The following is a 6,000-nucleotide window of genomic DNA, read 5'->3' on the forward strand; positions in this document are numbered from 1 at the left end:
TTTAAAATGCTAGACTTAGAAGCATATTAATTAGCCAAGTTGATATTTTCCAGTTCATCCAGCTCATTTACAGAGAAAGTTTAGAATCTCTAAAAGCAGGTTTTAGGTCTCCCTTTATAAGATTCCCAGGATTCAGCTGTGGTTTTTTTATCACCCATTTAATAACGTTTGCATCCACTGGCCACCTGTTGAAAATCAGAAGTCATGCTGGTCTCCTTCCTCTTCCACCTGTCTATCGCTGCAGCTTGTTTCTAGGTTATTTTGTTATTTTAAGAGCCCTGTGTTAAATTAAATGTGAAAACTCTTGTATGCATACGAGTAGGAGTCGGTGTTCTTCTGTCCTCGTTGCTAGTGCCTGATGCTTCAGAGAGCACAAACCCCACACCCCTGACGCTTGTGCAATAGTGTGCCGTTGAGAGAGATTATGTCCCATCCCAGACATTATTAAAGGTACCTATGTGCCATCACTATTTAACCAGCACTGATGTATGCAAAAATATTTTTATCAAGCATACCTGCTTGATAAACTCACTGGTGCCAAGCTTTTTGGTTTTGGGGTGCGCACAAAGCCTGGCTTGGCACAGTCCTACTGCTCTTCTCACTGCCTTGCCAGCATGGCTCAGTGCTTTAGGTGGATGAAAAAATTATTGAGAGGATGTATACGAGTGTGCCTACATGCCATGTGCTGTGGGTAGACTGCTCATCTGCGATGTGGGAGATGGAGACTACTGTCATGTGTGGCAGTAACTAGAATTATCTCAGATCTGTGGGAAGTTCTTTCCTTTATCATTAGGTTATTGTTTCTTTTGCTTTCTCCTTCTCGGGCTACTTTCTTTTGCCTGAATAATTAACTATTTCTGGGATCAGAGGCAGATTGAGGTTGCAGTCCTTGTTATGATGCTGGTAGAGCAGGGAAAAGATGAGAGGAAAAAATGTGGATGAAGAAATAGAAATACAGATGCAAAGGAGTAGAGACATAAGATGCAGTAGAGAATCTGCGACAAGTTTGTCAGGTCAATTTAAGTGTGATCTGAGGTGTAAAAAAATTCTGTTCCTGTGGCTAATATTTGGTCCTCTGATTTTTTACCTACCTTAGAAACCACTGCGAGTTACCTAAAAGCATTGGCTAGTTGTCTGTTACATAAAATATTGCCTCCTTGCAGCACGAAACCTGAGACTGGAGTCTGCAGATACAGAATGCTCCTGAATGACTCTGTCGTGGTTTTGGTTGCTGTGGTGATTATCCATCTGTTTAAATACTTTATACGGGAGATTCTCAAATCGTTTATCACTGAGGAGATTTTCTTAAGTTGTGAGAAACACAGCATTATGCCTGATTCCCGTAATTTTCACACTTGATTAGCAAAAAATTCCACTTTATCTGCCATGGCATAAGGACACTGTGTACTATTTAGATCGAGAGGGTATGGCACTGGGTTCTGTGGTCACTGCTAGCCCAGTATGCCTGTAACGTTGACACATACATTATAGTGGTGCAGTGGGAGAGGCTGACTGCAAACAACTTATGAGGGGGCCTCCTTTAATGAATCCTCAATCTGAAGCAGTTACACAAAATAAATTGTACATTTACAAAGTCTGATAGGAAAAGAACTAGCGTGCAGACAGGAGAGAGCTAAACATTTTGTATATCTGAGTCTTACCTATAGCTCTTAATTCATTTAATACTTAATAGCAAATATTCTTAATGTGATATTTGGGGTTTCTTGACAGTTGCCTTCGCCATGGCACAACATGGGAGATCCTCTTTGACTTTGAAGTAACTCAGGAAGTGAAGTGACGTATCTGCATTTCCATTCACACCCATGTTGTGTTGTTTTTATCTTGTCTTTCTGTGCAAAATGATTTGAGTTTTCTTTCTAATTAATACCAATTTATAAAAAAATCTTCATAAAAGATCTTTTATTCATTTTAAAGGACCATTTTTCATTTTAAAGGACTCTCAAAAGAAACAAAATACTGCATTCAAACTACCACCTTAAGCAGCATGCATGTTCTGACTTATAATAGAAGCAACAATTGCTCAACCTAAACTGTCCAAGCTGTTCTTGTAACTTTAATTCACCAGTAAAAGGTTGGCTTTTTTTTTTTTACTTGCTTATGTGGCAGCTTTTCAAATTTCCACCCCCCAGTGGCAGCATGCTGTATTCCCATTTTGTGTCACTAGGGACTTAAATGTTCTAGCATGGGGTTTTTTTGTGTCAGAGGTTAGATTGTTTGTTTTTATGACTAATAATGTGGACCTTGGGAGCCACATATCTAAGCACCGTTGAGGAAATACCTAGACCTCTGTTAAAGTGTAATCCCTTTCAGGGCATGTCTATACAGGAGAGTAAAGACAGCTCGGAGCTCTCTCTGCCCATGCTGCGCGCTGGCTGGAGGCAAGCCAGTTCCACCTTAGAAGTCCTTTAGCTCAGCTCTCTGCCCGTGCTAATGGGTCCCTGAGATGTGCCTATGGACATGGTGAGCACAGCATGTCAGAGAGCCATATTTGCTGCAGAACAGATAAAATGATTTGGGGACAATATAGCCTAAAGCATAGCTGTCTTTAAAATACTAAATGTAAACAAGGGCAGGTTTCATGCATGCTCTTTCTTGAGCATAAGGTCGGTGTAAGATCTAAGCGATTATTCAAGTCCCTCTCAGATCTTGTACTGAGCGAATTTTCCCCAAAGTATACTTGCATTACACTTCAGACAGGTATCAGGGTTCACTTTTGTGTATTTGGTGTCTTACGGTTCTTCATGTGGGAGCTCCTGACATACGCCTTGCTCCGTGAAGCTGTATGAAAGAAGCCATAACTGAGTCTTAGACACCATGGTACTTATAATCATTTAGAAATCTCAGAGCGCGCAAACATTTAGAGTTTTATAGACAGTCATCATCTTTATGAAGTGTAGAATCTATTTCTGCGTCGTCTGTAGGACCCTGCTGAGAATCTCCATTGTCCTGCTCATCAGAAAGCTGCAAACCCAGCATGGGCTCTGCTTCTTTCAAGGATGTGCGCATACATCTCTTATAAATAAGCAGTTATGGTTGTTTCATTAGACCTCTAATAACATCTCTATTTCACGTTCCTTCCAAAGATGTTTACTTCAGTGTTGACACATATTTATAATGTCATCTCAAAAGTAAGAGGCTATCCTGTCAGATTTACAGCTGTTATAAAATATGATGCTATCCGCATACAAATGGACAGTAAAGCCTTACAGACATTTTCCCTATTATTACTGCCTTAGGAAGCAATAAAAATTTAACATTTACCATTGGGAAACACCTGCAGAGATTAAATTAAAACTAGATTATATGCTTATCAGTTAAATGTTACAAAAGCAAACTCTTTAGAGATTAACATAAAAATCATTGTTATCAAAATCTTATTAAAAGCTTCACTTAATACAATCCATTTTGCACCTCCACTGCTCAAGCGTTCTACGTGTGCAACTTATTAAGTCTTTGTGCGGCTGTACAGAGGGGAGGCAGGGCAGCCTCACTGACAGCTTTGCAAATGCCTACCCTGATGTTTAGATTTGTCTTTCAAAGCTGACCACAAGTACCATTTGTCCTTCTCTATCTGATCCTGGCCCCTCTCTGAAGGGCTCTCCACATTGCACGCTCTGTTTCTTGAGCATGGCGCCAAGGCGTGCTTCAGGCTCCCTCATGGAGTTCTGCTGGGAATTACTCTGGAAACCACCCGTCCTTCCTGCTGAACTCGTTCCTTATTATGGTCAGCAGGACAAAGACAAGGGATTTAAAAGGCCTAGAAGTTGAGAACAAGAAACTGTTGTTGCTGCTAAGCAGATGGTCTCGTGCTTAGTTCATGCAGCCTTTGGTACGTTGCAAACCCACTGCAGAAAAGAGAGATCTGGGAGGCAAGCAGGCCGGAGTTGATCTCTGACCTGGAAATTCAAAAAGCTTCTGGTTTTGGGCTTTGCTGCCACCAACGACTGAGAACTTTACAGTGTGGATAATCTATGTGCACTGACTTGAAGAGGACACCATCAGCACAGATCCTACCTGTACTTGATTTGCACACACAGTGATTAGAGTTTATTTCTCCATCGGGTCTTATGGTGACCCCTTTGACTCAAGGCATTAGAAGCAACCTGCCACGGGCATGTTCTGAACTGTGTATGGGAGGGTACAACTCAGCAAGAGTCACATCCTGAATTAACTTAAGTGAAGGCCAGCCCCAAAAAAACTCTGATTGTGGAGATCCTACTGAGTTTGGTGGATCTGGAGAATGTGATGCTAACAAAAGACTGAGATCATTGATGAGATGACTGTAAAATAACTCAAGCCATGTAGTTTACCAAAGGCCAAATTCAGAGGAGGACTAAGGAGTATCAGACCATGGTTTCCTGAAGACATTTATCGCGAAGACAAATTTGATGTAGGGGCCTCCTGGCCATTTTTTCCGACCCTGTGCCACCTCCTGTGTTGTGTTGGCACAGATCTTAACATCTAATTAAGTGAATCAGGGGCGTGGGGGAAATCCAACTTAAAAAACAAAACAAAACAAAACAACCAACAACTTACGTTTATAAAAATAGACAAAATAGTGCATAGACCGATGGGGTGGGGGATGCAGAACCAAAACATAGCCGAAGATTAGGGGACTGGAAATAGGTGGAGCTTGCTTTGCAGGGAAGAAAAAATGTCTGTGCAACCATGGCTAACATTTTAAGTAATAAGAGTTTGCTGGCCCAGCTGATTTTCACTGAAATAGGTTAGGGAGTGTTCAAACAAGTATATCCAGATCAGAGGGGTGGTACCCTATTGCAGGGCAATGCTCACCAGCCTCTGGGCAGGCTGGGGGAGGACTCTGCTGTCAACACAGCTGGATTTGGGAGGAGATACGTGTCCACAGACAGACTCCCAGCACTGTCGCAGCCTAAACCAGTCTTGCCGTATGCCTCCCTCTCTAGAACAGCATGTCTCCTCGCACAGCTGTAGCGTGCAGTTTGCCTCCCCATGTGCCTGAAGAGGCGAGCTGTACATTAGCATTTTTATAACAAGCTTTCCTTTGAGGGGAGGTAATGGACATATCTCTTAACTTCAGCAGAAGCCATGGGCGCATCCGAATACTGGGTGTGAGCCTGCGTTCTGTCCTTTTATTTGGACAAATCACAGTATTTAACTTGGAAAGGCCTGCTCATGTCTCTTGCTTGACTTTCAGGCTCTGAGCAGAGTGAATTACTGACATGGGGATTTAAGATTTCATTTTTCAAAAATGACGCACATTTTTGTGTGGACATACCTATATCCAAGATGTAGAAACTGCTTAACTGTAGTCTGAGTTTTCCATAGTCATTATGCTAAGTAATTCACTTCTACTGCCACTAGAGGTATAACATTCACTTGAGCAAATACCAAAGGAAACATTTAGTTGGAAGCCTTGCCCATATTAATATTTCATTTTTCAAATAGTGTTTTTGATCTGGGTTTTTTTGGAGGCCTCAGCCTACTTTGCCTATTGCTGTTGGGCAGTCTTTCTTTGATTGAACTACAGCTGACTACTCAGGAGATGAAATGCCACTTTGTGATTAAAGGGCACAGAATTGAATGCTCATTTAAACTGCATAAAAAGCTAAATTATAGTATCAGTCATCGTATCAATCATCTGTGACTGCCTCATGTGCAAGCTTGTACCAACACATTTGTAAGTCTCATTTCACATCGCTTGTTGTTCTGGTGCAAATTTACATTTATACTGAAATGCAAACATAACAAAATCTATTTCAAATGAATTTCCTTTTTTTTGGTGTGATGACCAACTCTCAGATATAACCACCCCTTTGAAACTCATGAAAACGTCAGTGAGGACGAGGATAGCGGCGAAGCTCCCATGTGTCTGCTGGGACTGGCAGGAGAATTGCTGCATTACCTGGGGTTTAATTGCAGACCTGCAGCGCCTACGCAGTCCGAGTGCAGCGGAAGGGATGGCTCAGCTCAGTGGTGGTGGGTGTTTTGAGGGGGGAG

The sequence above is a fragment of the Harpia harpyja genome, chromosome 18 (assembly GCF_026419915.1).
Source record: "Harpia harpyja isolate bHarHar1 chromosome 18, bHarHar1 primary haplotype, whole genome shotgun sequence".
Classification (NCBI taxonomy): Eukaryota; Metazoa; Chordata; class Aves; order Accipitriformes; family Accipitridae; genus Harpia; species Harpia harpyja.